Here is a 22957-nt window from a genome sequence, read left to right on the forward strand (position 1 = left end):
TGCTCCTATATTTTTATATATTTATATTTACATACACTGTACATATTTGTATAAATTTATGCATATGTGTTTACACACACCAAAAATACATATATGCCCATTTCAGTTCAGTAGGTTCTAGGAAGACTGCAGCTACTCTTCAGTTAATTTTTTGAAGTAACTCAAAAACCAGTCTTGAAAAGTAAAAGAATAAAATTAATGCTTCCAGTTTTCAATCCAAATGAATAAAATACCTCCATCTTACATTGCAAAACTGAATAATTCATTTTCAAAACAAAAACCTTTTCAAGCACGCTTTGAAATGTTCATGGGAAAGATATCATATTTCATTCTGCCCTAGCTTTTGCTGTCTTGCTCAATATGACAGAAGTCACCAGCAAAAGAACAGGAATAAACTGTTGTCTCCTGGAGGATAAATCCTCTCACATCATTGCTGTGAGCCATCTGCCATGCATTTTTAAGCATCTTGCTCCTAACATCAGTATTAAGTGGTTGCAGGGAGCACTCAGCATCCCAGGCAGTTACCAACCAATTGGACGGATTTCTGGAAAACACCACTCTGAGAGCACCTTGCTGGGGTGAATCCAGTAGGAATGGCTATGCATTTGTTAAAAAAGGGTCATCAAGTGCTGTGGCTTTTACAATGGTGCTGACTATGGCCTTCAATTACGTTTAGCATGTGAATATGTTACATTTACTACCTGAGGATTTTAAAATAATTTTAGCTTTAAGGGAAGTATTTAGCTGGAGGATAAAATAAGGCATACAAAAGGTGAAAAAATCCCTCCAGCTGGCCTGCCTGGCTCTGGTAGATCTGCAGAAAGGGAATAAGACACATGGGACTATTTCCTCCACACCCATAGTGCATGATTCAGTATGTAACCTCCTTCAGCCTCCACTGCTCTGTTCCTTGGAAAGAGTCACATGATGCCCCCAAAAACTGGGGATGCTCCTAATGGCATTATCACTGTAACAATATCGGGCTGGTACAGAAAGATCAGCACTACAAACACCTCTTACAACTGGTGAAACAAAATTCTCTCAAGCTGAAACAGATAAATAATGGAAAAAATAAGCCTTTTCAGATCAAAATTCTGACAATACCATATCAACAAGAAAAATACTAGAAAGTTTAAGGATATTAAGTATTCTTTTGAGTCTTTGTATCTTCTCTACTTGTCCCATCACACTTTGTCATGGACAGTCTCTGTACTGCAGCCATGCTCATTTAAGCTATTGTGTTTGTTTTTGGTTTTTTTTTGTTAGGCTTCCTGCTGTATTTGTTGCAGAGAACCATATTTTTTTTTCTGTGCAACACTATTTCAACTTGTGTCCTCTGTAGCTTTCCTGCTGTTTCTTTTCCTCTCACATTTGTTACTCTTCTTTCCCTTCCACTCCTTCCTTTTGGGCTTGTTCTGGTTTGAATTACAAAGAAATGATAAATTCTATTGAGTGTTGTTATAAAAATGTTTCTTCTTGTATTCTGAGGTGTTGACCCCACCGTAGCTGAAGGCTCTTTTCAGATCTAAATGGTGCATTTCTTCCATTTTGACCTGCTGTCTCACATGTGTCCTTTAGTAACATGATTTTAGAGCAGAAAATACATCAAGATCCACTGTGGGATGTAGAAAAGACCATAACCTTACAAAGTGAATTTCTTTCTACTGCCTTTGACTATGTGTGATTTTGGGGATGCTTCTTCTTTCACAGGAACACTGAGTGATGCACAGGGTCACACATTATGTGAAGAAGCATTTCTCAGTAAAAAATATGAATTTGACCTCACTTCTTCAAAGTAAATGACAAAATTCCAGCTGATATTGGCCACAATAGCAGCAGAATTACGTTTTGATGCTTACACATAGAGAGGTATAGAGGCAGGGAATACACAATCATATTGAGAAGCACATAAAGCATGTTATAAAGTTCTGGCATAGTAATAACTGAGCTGCTGAGTTCATTTATGCCCTGTCAAAGAAAAATGCCATTTCCTAAATACCTGCAAAAGTTCATGCAGGAGGACATTTGATCCTGGGAAGCTATCACAGACATAATGGGTTCATTTCCTTCTTTTCCACATTTGCCCCCATTTCCTGGAAAAAAAAGAGGGTTTTACTTAGAAGGATAGCCTGTCCATGCTATAATCTATGTCACTGCTAAATCATTTGCCTTGTACGCTTAAGGAAGCTTTCAATCTCCTCTGGGTCTAGAACCTGTTTTCTAGGGCAGCTGCCACAGCTTTAGGAGGCAGTTAATACAACTTTTTCTATTTAAAATTTACTTGTTTACTCTTTAAAATCTCATGCTCAAAAAAAGTTAAATAACGTAGTTTCAGTTTAGCTCCAGTTCAATTTTCTAGAAATCAAAATCTCTATCCTCCATACAATATCAAAACCCATGCAATTTAAATACTAAATAAGCATAATTCTTAAAATTGTCTGAAAGCCCAGCAGAATTATTAGTTATTGGAGTTATTAGTTATTATTAATCAGTTATTATACTGACCACATAGCAGCTGATTTCTGGGTGCCCTGGGGAAATAATGCCTTTTCAGCACCATAGCAATCAAATTATCCAAGCTTTCTGCAAACACAGACTTTGCACTAAGATGACAACAACCTGGTTGACCCTTCTTTGTTCCATCCTAAAGCACTGGTATAGTCATGCTGAAACATCTACCTTGGGCTAGAAATAAGAGAATTGGTCAATGTACAGCAAGCTGATCGGTTCTCTCCCCTTTGACAATGAAGACCACTTATTAGTTGGGGGCTGAAAGACCAAAAACCATGAAAAACCATGAAAAAATGTTCTGCTTTCAGTCAAATTCACAATACCTGACTACCTGGAAATGGGAATCAGTGGGTGAAAAAGCACTCTGAAGTTTCTATTTTGCTGCCATTTGTTGTTGCTGCTGGGAGAGGTCAGAAGCTTATGTCTGTCTTGATTTGACACTCGTGGTTGGGTTCTTTTTCCCCTTGAACTGAAATTGATGAGAAGGAGGCAGTTTTTTCTCTTGTTCGGGCTCGGTTGTTTATTCTTCTCCTATCTGTATTACATATACACAAGGTACAAGGAGCTACATGCACTAAGATAGAGAAAGGTGCAAAATGGCTAACAAAGAACTTCTTCAAGGTCTTTTATATGTTCATTTATCAAATTAACAAATGCCAAGTAAATTATTTTTCTTAGTGACCCAAAACCTATGTGCTGCACTGCGGCATTCTCTATCCAATCACCTATCACTACCTAAAAACCTCTAGAAGAAGAAGATGAAGAAGAAAGAAGAAGAACAAGAGACAACACCCTAAATCCTTCATCTTGTCTTCTGTTCTCTAAACTAGTTTAAATTCCAATCTTTAACTTTTTCACTCAGTGACATAAGAAAAATTTCTAATTTACACACTTACACTTGTAGTTTTTCTATTTAACAGTTGTTTTCAGGAAATTCATATGAATATTATATGAAATTCAGTGCTTTCTTGGATGTCAGAGCCAGGTATCAGAGATAAGGGCACACTCTCTGTGCCTCTGGCTCCAATGTATTGCTAAGGGTAACCTGTTTTCAGCCAGCAGAACTTTGACTTGAACAAGACTCAAATCATGACATCAGTATTGGCCTATATTCAATAACTGATGTGAAATTTGCAGTTCAAATTACTGTTTCTTGTCATGTACAAATTCACTGGGGTGGGGTATGAGGGAAAGAAACAAAAGAAAAGGAGAGACAATGAAGAAATAAAAGGTTTAATTTTTTCACTGCCTTACTTTTGCTGTAGCAAACAGCAAAATCTCTGTATTTCCATTACCTGTGTCTACCTTTCAAAGCAAAATTCACCATAACATTTCCTGTGTTCAAAGGTCACTACTGGCTGAATTACACAGTCAAGTTACAGCAAGCCAGACTCTGTGACCTCTTCTTAAGATTGGTAAAATCAGAGTTTTGGAGTGAAAAACACCAAGATTTAAACATAAACATATTTCTAGGTCCCAGAAAAGGTGAGATTAACTGTGTATGTGTGTGAGAGAGAGAACACCTTTCTCCAGCCCTAGTTACTTCCTGATCTGCTGAATATTTATTCAAATACTATAAATACTTACACCCTTTGTTCAGGATGCAGAGACTGTCATTCAAAACCTCATTAAGCGGTCAGTAGACATATCCATTGGTAGGAACAAGTAATGACATCAAGAAAATCTGATGACTTATCAAAGAAAACGTGTACAAGACATGCCAGAACAGTGGCCTTCTTTGCTTCTCCACGACAGAGCAGCAGTCATTACCTGCTCCCTCTTCTTTGACACACACCTTTGTAGTCTCGAAGGGAAGGGGCCACATGGGGCAGAAGGCAATACCTGGAGAAACAAAGCAGATAAGAGAGACAAGACATGGCAAAGTGAGCAGATCAGTGTGAATGCACATGCATTTTAAATTTGAAGGCAGAGCTGGCAGTGCCTATGAGTTCACATGTAATACCTGCTGTCAAACAGAGCTGCCCTGCAGAAGATGGTGGCAATCAGAGTCTCTTGGAACTGCTAATGTGAGAGGTGGAAGTGCACAATAAAAAGGAAAATAATATGGGGCAACCAAAAACTCCTGCCAGGTGCTCTGGCAATGCACACTACTGTGATATGATTTCCAGCATATATAACTGTTTATATTAAAAAACAATAGAGAAAAAAAAATGAAAAAAAAGAGTTTAAGCTTTTATACATGCTATCAACTTTTGCATGTGTCTATAGATATAAATATAAGTGTAAGCATGCATCAAATGCATGCATTAACACATGAATACCCCAAATAACATAAAATTGAGGTAGACAAAAGCTCTCTTCCAAAAGTAAAAGCACAAGCTTCTTGCAGCCCAAGGAGTAAAATCCAGAGGGGAAAAAAGGAGTTACAGGAGAGGAAACCAGTATGCTGTGCATACCACTAGTGTGATACCAGGCCCGAGTGTCTGTGGCTGAGACTCATATCAGTGTTTCAAAATGCATGTGTAAAACAGCTCAGACAAAATCTTTGTACACGGTGGTTGGGGCAGAGAGTGGAGCTGAGCTGGCAACAGCCTCATTGTGCTGTAGGCTGAGCCAGTTCAACAGAATTCCCAGAGTGGCAAAAGCCCTCAAATCTTTGTAACTCTTTGATAATTGCTTCACTGAATTCATTGTGGCAGGCAAACAGCAGAGTTTCTTGCACTGTTTTCATTCCAATAAATTTATTGAACTTCTTCTGACTGAGATAAAAACTCCTTTTGAAATGCCTTTCAAAAAGATCTGATTAATCTCTCTTCTATTTCAGGGTCATAAATAACTCTGATGCTCAGAGAAGACTGCAACCTTCAAGATACTTCACCCAGCAAGGAGGTGACTCCCACCTTCTGGGTATGCAAACCTAGATGCCTAAGCATGCAAAATCTTCTCCTTCCAATTAATTTAATGTCTCTGATAATATTTTCACAGAATAGGCTAAACTAGTTACAGTGAAATGAGATGTTGACCTTTTTTTTTTTGTAAAAAGGTTTTTCTTGATTTGAAACATGAAGATAAAAGTTCTCCTTGAAGCAGAACTGTTTTCTAAATCTGCTCATCAGTGAATTTGCCTGATTCACCATAAGCAAGGTCTCTGTTTATTTGTTCATCAGCCACTGTTGAAGCCCCTACGAAGCCACTGTTTGCAAAACCTGTGAAGAGTCCCAAGATAAAATCCCATTAGTACAACTGAAGCAGCTGGGGAAAGCCAGACAAACTTGGGGCTTTATGTTCTTCTATAACAATATTTTCGTACATTAGAAACTAATTAGGAATGTAACATTCCTCCACAATTTGTATTTGGTTTATTACAACTTCACCATTAAACCATGTCTAATAACAGAAGTACAAAGGTGTCTAGATGTCTTGATATTGCTCAGAAAAACACAGAGTTTTCAGAGCTGTTCTAACCAAAACTTATTACTGAAAAGATGCTCTAAAAGTCATAACTCAAGTGTGCCTTGCCAACAGGGGAGTAAAGGTTAAGATAAATAATTGGAGAAATTAAACATCCTCAGAAAGCAAAGGAAAGAGGCAGAAGAATGACAACCACTTATAGCATGGCCAGACATCTCTAGATTGCTGATAAACAAATTCTGTCTTGTTTGCCTCACCCAGACTCAAAAACTCATCTGAGATAAATACTAGCAGCCAAAGCAGGGCCCATTGTGCATTTCTTAATATTTTCTTTATGATGATTATAGACTTGGAACCCAGTAAATTTGAACCTGCTAATCACAACTCCTATAATTTCATCACAAATTACTTAACAATACTTTTTTGAGGAGATTAAACTGCAAGCTGTCCTTGAGATGTGATGACATTCTTCTTGCAGACTCAAACACTTATTAAACAGAAGACTATTCCATTTCTTTTTGGTAGGGTTAATTTTCTGCTGCTTTAACTCCTTGAACTATCTTCCCTAATGCCAACCCACCATTGGTACCAGCACAAGGGAAGAAGAATGAGTGTCTGGTGGAGCTGGGAATGAGTTTGTTTCTTCAGAAGAGACCCTGGACCTCAGTGGCCCCTTGCAAGGGCACCATCACACCCCTCTTGGGCTTACCAGACCCAATAAAGGTCTGGTCACCCACCCTCACATGACAGCTCTGGGTCCAGGAGAGATGATATCATCTTTAAGGTGGAAATGTTGTTTTGTGGAGCCAAACCTCTGTTGCCTCTCTGTAAGTCAGGGAACTGTATATATTTGGAATGTAAACCAAGATTTTTTTTAAAAAAAAATTACTAATGGGAACTGCTTGTGACTTGAAAGTTAGTGCATTGGTATGGTTCTGCAGCTAGGCACCTAGATACAAAGAGACCTTAGAAATACAGCTTTGGCAAGGATGAGCTCATGATTTCAGATTTCTCTTTGCTGCCAAAATATACAGTTGCCTCACATTTGCAATCAAAGAATTAATATAATTGTTTTCCTGATCTAGTCTAGGGCTTTTTTTCACAGAGCTTAAGCAAACTGCATCACTTTCTCATTTCTGCTAGAACCCCCAAAAGTATCTCCTGTTGCACACTGCAACCACACTCTGAAAAGTTATTAATAAAAGCGTTAAAAGTTATTGTTTTAACCATGAGCAACCAAACCCAACTTTATGCCCTGCACTGAGTGCTCCTCTGAACGATTCAAGGGAAATTAATGTTATTTATCCTGAGGCTGAGAAGCAACAGGAGAATTAGCATTCATGTCACTGTGCTCAAATCCCTGCAAAAGTTGACAATTCTATTTGCAAGTATAATTCCAGACTGTCCAGGGAGATGACAGACAAGCAGGTGCAGACTTGCCTGAAAAGGAAGATGCTTTAAGGCTGCACACGTACCATAAACAGAAGGAATCTCCCCACTTCCCTGGAAAGATTTTAAGGACATGATTTAATGAATTGTTTGACACAAACCTGAGTATATTAAAGAAGAGAGGCAACAGAAGGCAAGCAAAGTATTAGCCTGCGCATCCTTTCCAAGGCTTCTCTTTGCCAAGGCAGGAATAGCCTTGCTGTCTCCTCTGGAAAACTGGGGAGCTGAACACTCACATTGTAAAGCAATGAAAGAAGGGCACTTACTATAATTATTCAGGGAAAACACTGATGGTGCTGGAATTCACTAGCAAGGAACAGCTTTTGTAGCTGGCTAAATGCAGGAGGGAAGCTTGACAGAGGCCGTTTTGGCAGAAAAACTGGATGTTATGTTCAGTATATTCTGAACAAGTACTTGGCACACAAAGTGAACTCAGTTGAATGTATTCAAGAAGCAACAAGCTGTGAAATGTGTGTTTAGCTTAGTAGATTGGCAACAGTGGCTTCAGTCAAAGAAAGGACCACCTAGTTTCTCCTGTTTGGAGGTCTCACCTACTACAGTTCATCACAGAGAGATTATATACTGTTAAATAGTTGGTTGGTTTTTTCCCTGTAATTTGTCCATTAATATCAGCAGGGTTAATTTTCCATTTATATTAGAAATTAAGTAACTTGGTAAACCTCATTACAAATTGTCACTGCAGAACATGCTACATTTCTGCTTAGTCACCTGTCCAGCATTGGTTTTTAGCCCTGACATAGGTGAGAGAGAACAGCAGATCCAGACTGTGGCTGACAGGAAAGCTGAATAAAGCCAGATGTGTCTGTGAGACTCTCTGAGCCTGTACAGGCACAGCCTGTATGGCAGAACAGCGCTTGGGCTGTCTCTTAGCATGGAATCACCCAGCATGAAGGCAATTTCATTCAGGGAAATGAACAGGTGTGGGGATGTGTTTCCCCCAGAACCAATCCTTAATGTTTTTCTTATCCATTAATAGAATAACACATTGATTTAGTAATGTTTTTACTCCTTCTTACATAAAAGGAGATGAAGGTTTGTATTTTGTTGTCAGGTTTTTTTCCCCCACAAAGAAATCTCTATTGAGAATATTCATAGCAAAAGTTTGTGAAAATTAGGCTAATAAAACAATAAATAAAACAAATATTTATTATTTAACAATGTGCTTCTAAAAAAGCATACTTCTGGTTTTTTTTATTGCTTGTGTAAAAGAGGTAAATATTTTTCTTCAAAAATTTGACTTCACTTTTTCCAATGTTATGATTAGATGCATTTCTTCTAGAGTTATCAATTGATTCCAAATCATTAACTAGGCTAAGAGAACTAGTTACAAATGCACTTTAGAGACAGATATTCTTCTTCAGGATAATAGAAAACATTTGTCTAGTGACAAGCAAGAATTTTATATTTAAAATTTAAAACAATTGAAATACAAATTTTGGATGTACTGTAATAAATTCAAAAACAGATTTATTGCTTTAAATGACATTTTATTTCCAAAGGGCTTGGCTTTTTTCCACCAACCAAAAAGGTGGAAAAGGAGGAGGAAAAAATATTTTATGAAATGTAAAATATGACACAAAGCTGCACGAGCTTGAACTGTTAATTTGATTACATTTTATATTTCTCTTTGCCTCAATGTTTTCTACAGTTTGTTTTTATTCTCAAGATCTTAGTTCTGTCTTCTCTACTCTCCAACAAAGCTTGAAAATATTGGCATAAAATCTGATATTTGAAAACAAAAACCCCTGAAATGTCATTGAGATCCTTTATATTTGCTCACTAGTTTCTTTTTGTGGGCACTTAGCTTCTTTTAAGTCCATATCTCTGGGTCTACTTGATTTAAATATGTGCCACAATTTCTCACTTCACTACATGACCCTGAGATCTGACTCTAAGAAAAACATCTACTGCTAAAAAAGATGTGGTGCTATCATGATCTAACAATGATCAATTAAACCCAGGCCTGAATTCTTATGAATTTCAAGTGACAGGCACCTCTGTTCAATGCTGAGATACTGATTCAGCAGGGCTTAGCATTATGAACCTGACGTCTGGATTGGTTTTCCATTCTTTCATACACCCCCAAATTTAACACCTAAATCTGTTTTGGCCTCCTCTGATAAGTCTCTGGCTTTTTTATGTGTTTATAACAGTATTGTAAACTTACTGACCTGCCCTACTACTACATGCTTAGCACAGTTTATTCCATCTTTGCACACTATAAGTTATTTATTAATTCATTCTTTATTTGTGAAGCTGATTAATACAAGTGGATGCATACAACAGCCAACAAGACAAACTAAACCAGGCACCATTAAAAATCAGTGCTCTTTGAAGGTTTCTAACCCGTGTAAAAGAGTGCTAGCATTCAGGCAACAGGCAGCATCTTGTCACTTAAAATGCAATATATTAAGCACAAGATTAGAGCAAACCCCACCAAATATTCAGCACAGTGCATCTTCCCAGGAATTCACTAGACCCCAGTACTATTGTCATGACACCTTATGAAATTGAGTTATTTAGCACTCACAGCAGATTAAGTGAGGACAGAAACTGCAGAAGTAGTCCACTTACAAAAGCCTCATTCACCCCATTGAGCAGAAGTTCAGCTCCTTTATTTGAAACAAAAGACAGTACTCAACCAAAGAGCAAACCCAGACTCAACTACCTCACACAGCTGAAGCATTACTGAAAACTGTCATGTTAAAGTCCTTCATGACCTGAGCCAAGGGCCAAACTCACCCATGGTGCAATTCCTCTGACTTCAATGGAGTTGTGCTGGCAACCACCTCAGCTGTACTTGGCCCAGTGCCATTATTTATGCAAGGCTGTGCTGTGTGTCTTCTCTTGATAAATGCCAGCACTGTAGAGCTCCGAAAAATAAAGAAAAAACATTCTTCAATAATCACAAGACAAGAAACGCGGATGCACAAACTGCAGCACCACAGATAAACAAGAATTTACAGCTGTGCTACGTGCGTGCACTTACCAGAAGCTTTTTCTTGTATTTTAAAGAAAAATTTATTGTCATAACTAGCATGAGCTTCTTTCTAGTAAAAGGACTACAATTTGACTCTTTCATCTCTGCTTTGAGCCACAATTTTTCAATTAAAAATAGAAGTGGGATGAGACAAATTCTGACTGACTTTTTATAGAGAAACCCTGGCCTGCAGTTTAACAGACTTGAAGGAGTGTAGGACTTGCAAATGCTTTCAACATCTTTAAATTTGCAAGTGTTTAGCACTGCTACACGAGGTATGAAGCACAGCAAAATCTTCAAGACTCTCAGGAGCATGGTCATTGGTTTATATTCAGGTAACATGCTCGACGTGCTACTGGAGGCTGTTACGCTTTACTAGAGGCTCTGGAATGCCTTCAGATATAAACACAAAGGCTCTAACCTACCATTTTGCTGAATTGGTGTAGGTGATCTTAACACACTTGTAGGGCAGTAGAAGGCACTAAATAACACCTACAAAGCAGGCTGTGGCACCTGTTTCTCAGGAGCTGACTGATATGTCAGGAATTCAGTGCCAGCATGAAGCCTGGCTGAGGAGCAGTGAATGCAAATTCCCCCAGGGGCTCCCTAAAGCCAATATCTTCCATTTCCTATAGGCTGGTGGTTTTTTTAACAAATCAGTCCAGTATGTGTGTATATATATATACTTAAGTATGTACATGTATAAAATCAGCTTACTTTTCTCCTCACAATTATTTGAACAATAATAATTTTTAAAACTTAGATGTCATCTGGAGTCAATGAATGTATACTCACATGTCTTTCTTTTGTCTGCTTAAAGGCAATGGTTAACCCTTGTATATTCACTTACACATGCAATGAAACTGTCATGCCTTCCTGACACTGCAACAGATGAAAATGTGCAAGGGTAAATTAAGAAAAAACAACCTGGAAGAGTGCATAAACAGTTGTATATTCAGAATTGCTAATACTGAACGGATCAGTAGTCTGTGAAAAAAAGAGCCGGCACACTAAATTAGGATAAACACATATTCTAAGAAAATATATGAAGGAACACTTCAAATGAGAAATAACAAAGGTTTAAAGCAAACATTTACTGAAATCTGATGCCACTAAATAACTTTGTTACCTTAGGCTGCCTATTTAACTGCTGCCTCAGCTTACTCATTTGACGTATGAGAAAATGTTTCCTTATCTGAATGATAACTGAATTTTCCTGGGAAGGTAGAAGAGCTTATGACAGAAGGGACTTTTTGAGCTTATTCAGTCTACTGAGGAGCCCCAAACTGGGCACAGTGCTCCAGGTGGAGCCTCTCCAGGGCCAAAGACTGGGGAAGGATTGCTGCCCTCAGCAGTACTCCAGTGGTGAGAAGTCTTCAGCTGAGCTTTGTGGTCCTGGTTACAACTTGATGGTCCTGCCAAGACATATTTTGAATTGCTGAAAGTCTAAAAATAACTGCAGAAAGTGTTAGGTAGTATTTATGCAAGAAAGGATGACAACTTGTGCTTTTTAATCCTACACAAAAGATTTACTTAGCTAAAGTATCAAAATTTGAACTTTAACTGACAGAGAGTTCCTGTAGAGAGATGTCAGAGACCTTTTAGAAAGAATATATTTATTATCATGATGTACTTACATTGCTGCCAGATGGAAGATTTAGTCAGGGAATAAAAAACTTAATTTCATTTTCCATTGTGACAAGTGAGTTGCTTCTTCCTATTTAAAAAGAATAAATGAGAAGATGGTATGTTTAACTAAAGAGAAAATCAGCATTTGTGATTGCCTTCAGTTGAAGCACAAGCCCCTCTCTCCCTTAGTTTCTGAATTCCTATCCTTCACTGGATCATCCACCTTAAACATGGTAATTTATCATTCCTTTAACACAATCATGCTATCAACACAACACAATTACCTCACTTTTTTTATGCTTTATCATTTTTTTCCACTAGTTTCCTTCCAACAACTTAGCTCCATCAATGTGCAGCTATTGTAAAACCAGATTTGCTTATTTTACCTCCTTTTTAATAAGCTCCTGGAGCGCAGCCTTGCTGAGAATATTTTAGACAGTTTTGCCTTTCCCATTATATCAAACACATGTATGTTATTCTTCTTTATCTTCTGCAGACAAGAACACAAATCTGCTTCCTGCAAGCTTTCTTTCCAGGGGCAATCAAGTGTTCATACCCAGACTGTGTCAGAAACACACCCTAACAAGTGAGCTGCTCCATGCTGTCCCATCTACAGTGCTGTAATACTCTATCATCAAACACACTTCTCTGCTATACAAATTCCTGGGCAGAACAGCAAACTAGCTTTTTAGATTCCCAGTGATTTCAACAGTAGTAGTTAAATACACTCCTGAGAATTTGTTCAAATATAATTTTTACTTTTGATGGCTATATTAATGGCAACTGAAAAGCACAGGGCTAATATGAGATTTTCAGGTATACTAAATCTGGTCTCCTGCTATTATAAACAAGGTTGACATACAATCTTGCTCAAAAAATATATTCTATTTCATTTTATGTAGACTTTTTGGTTTTTTTTAAATCCCTCATTACCATATATCCTGGGGTGACTTTATGATGTCTGTATCCCCAGTTGTCTGCTCTGTTTATGCTGGACATTAAGTTCTGCACCTTTCAGACTGGTTCCAAGAGTTAAAGGGGGAAGAAGAAGCTGCAGTTTATGTTCAGAAATGGCACTCACTGCCCTGGACTGTGGTGTCTGCAGCACGGACAGACAGCAGGACAGAGCTCTCCTTTGCTTTTAGTTAGTTTTGGCCAGCTGAGGCAGAGGACTTCCCTGCACTGTTTTTTTCCCTTTTTCTTGAATCTGTTCAAACCTGCTCTGGACTGAAAAACACCCAGACAAACCATGGGAGCTCAGGCCTGTGTCCCACCAGGGCCTGGACCTCGGCACTTTGCAGTGCAGGAGGGACTGATAAGAACCTGAGTGAACTGGGCTGCACCACATGAAAAGGACTTTTTGAATGTGCCATCTCTTCAGAAATGTGAGAGGTTTTATTGTTTAATATTTTTCATTTCTTTATGCTTGTGAATACTTTGCTTGTGAAATAAATAGGTGTTTTCCACTTTTCTCCAAGAAAATCTTTCCCCAAACCAGTTGGGGAAGGGGCTGCTTGAATTTGCTTTCTGGAGGGACCCCTTTGGGAGTTTCCTAATTTGTCCTAAACCAGGACACCATGGAAAGGCATACCTGAATACCTGAAGCTTACATCATGTTCCTCTGTCCAGCCCAACTGTACCCAGAGCCACTGAAAAACCTACTGTTTCTTGTACATATTCCTTTCATTTAGGCCTTGGGTTTTACTCTTCTCACTCCTTTCATTCACTTTCTTCAAGTGATATAAATAGAGGACTTCCAACATCCTTTTAAAGAGAGACACTCCTCCCAAATCATCTCTGCACCTTTTTTTTTTTTTACAGTTCACCTTCCACGATTGCAGAGGATCAGGACTTCAGACTGTATCCCAAATGAAGTGTTCTCTGTAGACAGGCAGAAAATATTAATTAATGACTCCCTCAGTCTTTTAGAAGTGTTTTGCCTGAAATGTGAGGCCTTTCTGTGGACACAGCTTGACCATAACTACCTCCTGTGTGTGCTGTAACTGCAGCCAGGATATGAAGCCCAGCTCTGGTGAGAGAAAGAGGTCTGTTCCCAAAAATATTTAAAGCTGAGGAACTGCTACAACTAGTGGGGGCTGAGGAGATTTTTCTTAGCACCTAGGTTGGTGCTGGTTGAGAAAAACACATTGATGAAGCAGGAGAGTAATTGGTAATACAATATGGCTTTTACATGTTAAGGCTGTTAGATTTCATGACAGTGGATGTAGAGCTACAAAGCACTAGACTGTGCAGTTCAACACTGCAACAACAACTGCCAGAGATGGTTACCTTCTGACAGATGCCCCTCCAGTGGGCTGAGAAAGGCAAATCAGTCTCAGCCCAGTTCTCACCTGAAAAGTCATCTTCATGAAATGCCACATACTATAAATTTGCCCTAAGTGGTGATGGTGGAAGAGACAAAGATTGAATAGATGTTTTATGCCATTTCTTTCATGCCTCTAGGCAATCCCTCTTGGTCATGGTTGAGATATTTTGCTCAGAAGCAAAGACAGGGGTGTTTATCTTCCCTCCCTGCACCCAGCTGTCTTCTGGGGAGGAGCAAATAAAGATTAAATGCTTTTCAGACAGAAGTTAGTCAGATGAATTCATTTTGCTTCAAATTCTTTTTATATGCTTATATCTCACACTATGTTTTCAGGGAGATATACACATTGTTCAAAATTTAAGACTGTTATTGAAAGTGTCATGTGAAAATTTTACCATTTACATGCAAGACAGCCTAACAGACAGGGGCAGGGGGGAGAAGAAGGAAGGAAACTAAAATTGCAGAAATCTCATTTACCTTTCCACAGAAGCTAGACCGCAATTATTAACTTTCCAGTCTTTTAACACACATGAAACATTATTTTGTGCATGCCACTACACCTTACTTGGATACATACTCATTTCCAAGTCAGACTGATATCTTAGCCTCCCTCACAGTGTCTTTAAATACCAATTAAATAAATATTTCATTGTAAAAAAATTTAATTTATTTTTTTGCTCGTCATTCCTAGAGAAGGGGAGACAATTAGGGGAGCCCTAATTGTGGTCTTCAACATGCTCACAAGGGGAAGAGGAGGGGCAGACACTGATCTCTTCAGCCTTGTGACCATGACAGGGCTCGAGAGATTGGCATGAAGCTGAGCCAGGGGAGGTTTAGGTTGGATATCAGGAGCAGGTTTCTCACCCAGAGGGTGGCTGAGCACTGGAACAGATTCCCCAGGGCAGTGGTCACAGCACCCAGGCTGACAGAGTTCAAGAAGTGTTTGGACAATGCTCGCAGGCACAGGCTGTGACTCTTGGGATGTCCTGTGCAGGCCAGGAGTTGAACTCAATGACCTTTTTGAGTCTCTTCCAGCTCAGGAATATGCATATATATGATTCTATGATTTTGCATTTTATACCTCCTCATACACACAGTTAAAATGCACAAGAAGGGACAAAAAGAACTGTAAAGGTTGTTACCTGGGGATCCCTGGAAATATTTCACACATTCAATTTAAATTCATAAGGAAACACTTTTCCAAATCTCCTGGTTTATTTTCTCAAATAATATGTATTCCTCAGCCACCAGAACAATAAAATAAAAGAGGTACAAAACTATTTTAATGCTTAATTGTAACACTTTTCTGCATTATCTGTGTATTTTCTTTCCATTCTTGCATTTAATGGCAAGTGCCTACATAGACTATCCCAAAGATTTTGTAAACCTTCATAGGTAAAGCATCACAGTGACTGATCTGAAACATTCAGGATCCTAGCACAGGAGATGAGGAGACAGTGGGTAGACAGAAATAGTGAATCATAGAATGATTTGGGTTGGAAGGGAACCTAAAGACCATTCAGTTAACAATCCCCTGGCCATGGCCAGGGACACCTTCCACAAGATCACATTACTCACAGCCATAGGCAATGTGGCCTTGAATATTTCCAGGGACGAGGCATCCACAACTTCTCTGGGACACGTATTACAGTGCCTTACCACCCCTCAAAGAAAAGAATTTCTTCCATATACCTAATCTAAATCTGCCCTCTTTCAGTTTGAAGCCACTCCCCCTGTGAAAGTGTACTTTCGCTACCTGCCCTTGTCAAAACTCTCTCCACCTTTCTTGTAGGCTCCCTTTTGCCACTGGAAGGTGATATTAGGTGTTCCTGCATCCTTCTCTTCTCCAGGCTGACCAACCCTAACTGTCTCAAACCCTGCTCATGGCAGAAGTGTTCCTTCTCTCTAATCATCTTCATGGCCCTCCTCTGGACTTGCTCCAACAGCCTGGTGTCCTTTCTGTGCTGGGGAAGCACATCCACCCAGAGCTGGATGGCTCTGAGAGCAGTGTAGAGGGCTGCAATCCTCTGCCTTTACATGCTGTCCATAAAAAAGGCCAACCAACAAGCAAATCAAACCAAACCAAATCAAAAAACCCCCCTCCCCCCCAAAAAAAACAAACAAACAACAAACAAACCCACTAAACAAAACAAAAAACAAAAAAAACCACCCCAAAACCCAACCGAACAAACAAACAAAAAAACACAACCCAACAACACTTTATAAAAAAAACCCAAACCCAAACCAATAAATTTATAATATTTTAAGTGCTGTAAAAGAAAGAAGATTGGTCCAATTGGGCTGAAATACAAAAAAGTTCAGAAAGCAGTGTGTTTAACTGGGAAAATCAATATGTGTTGACAATAGCAGGAGTTATAGAAGAAATAAAATAAAATAAGTTTATATCACATTAAATGAGCTTTAAGGGAGAGAAAGAGACATGGGGACAAAAAAAAATATGAAAAGAAATTAATGTGTTGACAAGGCTGCTACTGAAACCTGATTGTCTCATTAGTATGAAAAAAGAATGCCAGTATTAAGAATGAAAGTTACATGTACAATGAATTGCAAAATTAAATGCAGACTTCAAGGTGAACTTTTTGAATCACAGGACTTGTAAGGAGCTGCAGCAAGTTGATGTGCCAGGTTTATTAGCATTCCACAATCCCTGCATGGGAAACATTTCCTTTTGTACTGTGAATTCAAACTTTTACACCTCCTAGAATGATTTTATTCAGAGAGCTCTATTGCTGGGGCATTTTTATTTTTTTTAATGGATAAAAGAAATTGAAAAGTAAAGGACACAATGTAAATGAAAGCTAGCTAACAGGCTCCTTGCTAAGAAATGCATGGAATTATTTCTAAAGCCTGTTTAGAGAGCTAAAAGACTAAAATTGTTAGACTGCAGATGAATATATTTGCAAGGGGAAAGTCAATATGAACAAAGCATCCATACTTAAGAAATTTCCTCTGTAGCAAGTCCTCCCAGCTATTAATGAAGGAAGTACAGCTTACCTCCCTTGGTAACAAACAAAAATCAATTTTTGTGACTAATTTTAAAAAGAATTTAATCACCTTATCTATTTGTAGAATTCTTTAGCCCTTTTCCTTATTAACACATGTTGACAAGAATGTGATAAAACATTAAAAAGATGCAAACCAACCATTTCAGATACTGTTGTATCACTGAATGATTCAATGATTCACAAAGATATATCAAATGGGTCCTTCTCCTTCTCCAGCTATATGTATTAGGATTTTACAAACCACAGGCTTAAACCTCTATGCACTTACAGAAAAAGGGAGGTGGGGTGGGGATGTTGAGGAACAGGATGAATGTACACATTCCTTGCATACTCAGTTTGGTCTGAGCCATGGCCGCATCAAATATCTGCCAGTTTACTAACTCCTACTTGCACAGTTCTGATCATGGCACTAAGGGATGCTGAGAATTGACCATCAGGCCATTTCTTTGCTCTGAATAGGACTCTTTTTTTGCCAGATAAGTCTTTGGAGGTAGGCTGTACATGAAGAAGGAATGACAAAGCCTGTTTAGCACGTTTGGGCAGGGCCTGATTTTGGTTCTGGTTTGATTTTGAACTTAACCCTTTTGGTCATGACCTAATACTTGTTATTATTCAAACCTCTAGGGTTAAACCCCTTGAACAGTACTAGTTTAAAGATGTATGGGCTGTGGACCTCGTATTACCTTTAGATAACCCAAGAAGATTATGGCTTTACAGATATATCTATTTCATTACTTAGACAGATTAAATTCAGTTTAACTGGTAAAGCTTTCTCTTTAATTCCTGCTACAATTCATTACCTCCAGTCAAGGGTGCAATAATCTATTTTGCCAATTATACCTTTTTTAATTTCTCTGCAATTCATCATTATTATTTGATTTTTAGGTATAAAAGGAAAAGTACTAACTAACAAAATTACTTAGAACCATAATGACCTAGCCAAATGAAGCCATTCATCATCAGTACCAAGTCTCACTCTGAATAGATTCTACAAACAGTTTCAATTAATACCTTTATACAAGTACTTCTGTAAAACATACATTAAACATTATGTCTGATTCTGGGGGCTGCTGAGCTTGAATTAATAACAGCTGGAAGTCTTTTATGCCACTCAATCTGGAGCAGAAGTAGCTGCTCAGCCCAATCAGACCCATTTAGGAAAGCCTTCACCCCAAAAGTCTTTATGCATAGAAATGTCTCACACAATTTAGCAGGAAGACATTGAATAACTGCAACTCCCAAACTAGAAATGTCAGTTACGGCATGCTGGGAGATGAGAAGGAATTCTGAATAAGAGGAAGAAGTTGATACCAATCATTAGGAATCTTTTCATGATACTGTTTCCATGCATGAATAATAATTTGAAATTTACATTTGTTTTATGGTAACGTATGTAAGGGAGAGGACAATCTTATTGCAGAATTTCCTATTGGCTATCTCAGAAACCCCTCCCCCAGCAATACTATAATGAACTCATATACATGTATCTAGTTTGATAATTTTTGCAGCAATTTCATTTCTTAAATTAATCCTGTTACCAGATCCCCGCACAAATTCCTTCTTTCACAGCAGATAACAAAGTATTTTTTGATCTTCCTCTTAGATATATATACAATTAATATGTAGAAACAACAATAAGGATATATCAAAAGCAAGCCATGACAGGCAACATTGTACATAGGCATTGAATTTTCCCATTTCTAAAGTTTGTATTAAACAATGCATTGCCCAGAGGGGTTGTAGATGCTCCATCCTCTGCAACATTCAAGGCCAGCTTGGACAGGGCTCTGAGGAAACTAGTGGAAGGTGTCCCTTCTCATTGCAAGGGTTGGACTAGATGGACTTTTAATGTCCCTTCTGACCCTCTTTATTCTATGATTCTAAGATTTGAATAGGAGACTGCTAAAGGGGAGGTGCCATTTCGAGATGAATGAAGGCTAAATTGTGTTTCAATTCACTGGTTTAAACAACCAATACTTCTGCCACACTCCACAAATAGGTGTTCTTGACATAATCTCTTTCACAACAGCTGTCCTGTCTAATACAGTTGTACAAAGTTAAATAAGTAGCTATGTATCAAACCCTTAACTTTATGGTTCTCAATGGATGAATTACTTATTATCATTAAACAAAGGCATTAGCAAAGAACATATTTGAATTGCAGTTGCTAACTAAAAGACTCCAGACTTTTCCTTTAAGATATTGAACATCCTCTGTAAACACCTCAGTCTGTATTGAATACCTGATAGCATTTCCAAGACCACTAGCATATCCATGGCACAGAATAGTTCCATATCAACATGTAGCAAGGATGCTTTGTAACCAATGAACTTTGCAGCTTTAATTTCTAACATTTTCTACATTTACTGAAAGTCACTAGACAAAACAAGACATATTGGGCTGTCACTGTGTAATATGATGACCATGAATTTGCACTGTGGTTGACTTAACATATTTTATTCTGTTTTAATGTAAGTTGTTCTGTATCATTTTAACAATATAAATGAACACAGCCTTAGTATAAACACAGTCTTGCATTAAAGATCAGGTTTAGATGTATATGTTACAGACTTGGTCATAACATTTTTCATACAAAAAGTGGGGAAAAAAAGCCTCTTCTCTTTTCGTAGTGATGTTTCAGCTCCAGCAAAACTGTTATTGTGATTTCAGAGACCACAGGTAAATTTAGAGGTGCAGAGAGAAGAGAGGCTCAAATAAACAGCCAATGGTTAGAGTAATTATTTGAACCACTTTTCCCACCTCCAGATATTTGAGTAATTCTAGAGTCTAAATCTTTCTCTCATAGCTCCAAGGAGCAAGCCTTAACCGTGCAGGAATCAGGAATTCCTGATTCTAGACTATACTTCACACTTTCTTTAGGGAAAAGAAGTATCAAGAGCTAAGTACTCTATCCCATTACAAAAAGTAGCCAGCTAAAGAAATCTCCACATATATGAATTTAATTATCTTGTGACCAGTCCAAGTAATTCCTAACACTATGGTTGAACTATTCCTAAGATATATATACCAATGGAAAGGAATAATGTGAATAATTTCTGAAGGTTATTCTCATGTAAACCTGTTCTATTGACGTGTAGATTGTGCTAGAGAGGCAGCTTGATGGCATATCAATAATGCCTATTCCCATTACTTTGACTGAAGTGAGCAGTTTAACATTTTGTCTGCATGACCCTTGGGTCAGCACATCACAGTTTGCAAAGCACGATGTACTTGCCAGAGCTCGTAATATTAAGGTTTCATGCATCAGCATTTCACTGCAACCATCTCTCATCAACACTGTCCTTCCCAGGAAGTTCTCAACCCAAATTTTCTTGGCTGTGTGTATGTCCTTGCATCACAGACTCCAAAATTGGGGTTTTCAGTGATACATACTCAAAGGGAAATAAATAACCATTAGATATGACACAGGTATTGTGGATTTTTGATCAAAGAAATTTTGCGGAAGGATCACGAAAGAAATCTGGGACTTGAATTTTCCACATACTTAGAGGTAAATGCAGGTCAAGCACACTGGCATGGCACTCCTTTTTGCTTTGGCCAAACAGTCCAACTCCAGTCTCTGGAGTTAACTAGTAGAACATTTGCATTGATTGATTCAAGATTCAGTCTGTGTGCTGGACATGCTCTGCACCTTTCTGAGATCTCTGCAACCATGGAAGAAGAGTGATTGAGTGTCTAAGTGATGTAGAGGAAGATGACACTTGTGTGCCCATGTATCCCCTCCACCTTGTGAAGGAACACACCACACACAGGACCAAAACTCTCGGGGGATGTGTCAAATCACAGGAAATCCCTCTAATGAGACTTCCTATTAGATTAGACTACATATCATGGAGCAATAATTTATTTAACGTTGCCTGAACAAGAGAGAAAATGCAAAAACAGTCTGAGGAACCCATACTCATACTATCAGAACAGAGAGACATTTCCACCTTAAAAAAAGCCCAAAAAGCTAAACTTTTAAAAATACTCATTACTGAAGAATGGGGAAAAAATTCAGATGCTTGAAATGAAATGCACCTGAGGGTATTTGGACTGTCTAAGACTCTAATTCAGGAGGAAACTTAGCCAAATATCTGATTCTGTTCTTGTGAGGTTGGATCAAGCAAAGGTGAATGTAAACTGCACACAAATACTTCAAGCAACTGAGGGTGTCATCCTAAAGAGTTTGATCAATTACCAGAGCACAGTTCACAAGAATTGGACGTAATAGAGAAAAACTTACCTCTCCAAACTATGAATATGAATTTCTTGATTTTGGTTGTTCATTCCATTTGCAAACTATGTAACTATTCACAGTTACAGTATATCCAAAATTAGCAATAAGGTACATCTTCTTAGAAGATGTAGAAAAATTGATGTAGAAGAATTAGGCACCAGCATGCCAGCACATCTATTACCAGAGAGAGGCTAAGCAGCAGGAAATGCAGGAAAGTAGAACACACCTTTGCTTTTGCCACTCAGATAAAAACAAGTTTTAGCTCTGTGTCTGAATTTGAGGGTGGGAAAAAGGCAATTTCATTTACAGTATGAAATGGTTTTTTTCCTCAGTGTAGATGCCATCTTGAAAATATATAACAATACTTTAAAAGTGACACCACACATGCAACAACTTTGCTGTATTTTTAAAAGAAAGTCTGTGCCAACAAGAAGAAAATTTCTTGTTTTGAGAAGCTCTGATTTTCTGATCCTTGTTTTCTGACACGTTTTAAGAAACAACATGCCTGCTTGACACAAAGAAGCCATTATTAATGCACAGAGGAAGAAGGCAGGAGATCTGTTGAAAGCCTGAGCCTATCCACCCTGGTTTATGACCAGGAGTGGATTGGCTCTATCTTTAACTAAGCTCATAACTCTTGCTCACAGTAATAACAAGCAAACAAGCTCAGCTGCTAAACTGATAACCTCAGAAGCAGCCTAGCATGACTACATGAATCCATTTTAAAACCCATTTAACTCAGGTGCTAGCTATAAATATACACTGTAAAGCTTTATCTGAGGTCAAATGTCTCTGAGGGTTTGTGTAGTGGTTGATATGGTTATAGCACTGGAGGGTTCTCCAAAAGCACGCTGCTGACCGACCACCCAGCTATGCATTCGATGAAAATCGACACTAAAGCAGGTGCTGCTTCTCAGTGCAGAGTGTTAGCATTATCTCTGACCTGTCATTGATCTGATCTAGGAGTGTCATACTGAAAGAGAACTCACCTAAAATAAAGTGATTTATATAACTTTCACTTTGTACGGCACACTGGGTAACCACTGCTGGAGATGAGACCATCGGTGTAATTTTTGAGCACACACAAAAACAATGCTGGTAGCATTTCTTTCTTAACCTGAAATCCACAAGATCAAGCTTTTAGAAAATGTGTTTAGACATTTATGTATTAAAAAGTTCACTGGTCAACAAGAGCTAAATGAAGCCTCTTTTTTTTTTTTTTGTACTAACCATGGATTTTGCTGTAATCAGGGTGCACTTCACCAAATAAATTCAGAATAAATGTTATTTATAATTTTCTGCTACGAAAAAAAAATCCAGATAATAATGCTATGTTTCTGAACATCATGCTGATGTTCATCTGAACATCAAATTCTGATATTCAAATACCCACAAAGCTCTCT

General features: G+C 38.2%; 1 protein-coding gene across 1 annotated transcript in view; it reads right to left on the minus strand.

Moving 5' to 3' along the window:
- The window catches only part of LOC111940482 (uncharacterized), a 193288-nt gene continuing 170331 nt past the window's right edge, over positions 1-22957 (minus strand). The window contains exons 8-12 of the mRNA XM_086883282.1: positions 13766-13843; positions 11971-12050; positions 10096-11748; positions 4099-4353; positions 1-2980 (exon numbers count right to left, since the gene is read on the minus strand). The gene's annotated coding sequence lies outside the window, so the exon portion shown is untranslated. The remainder of the gene's footprint in view (positions 2981-4098; positions 4354-10095; positions 11749-11970; positions 12051-13765; positions 13844-22957) is intronic.

The sequence above is a fragment of the Cyanistes caeruleus genome, chromosome 3 (genome assembly GCF_971803275.1).
Source record: "Cyanistes caeruleus chromosome 3, bCyaCae1.hap1.1, whole genome shotgun sequence".
NCBI classification, from domain to species: domain Eukaryota; kingdom Metazoa; phylum Chordata; class Aves; order Passeriformes; family Paridae; genus Cyanistes; species Cyanistes caeruleus.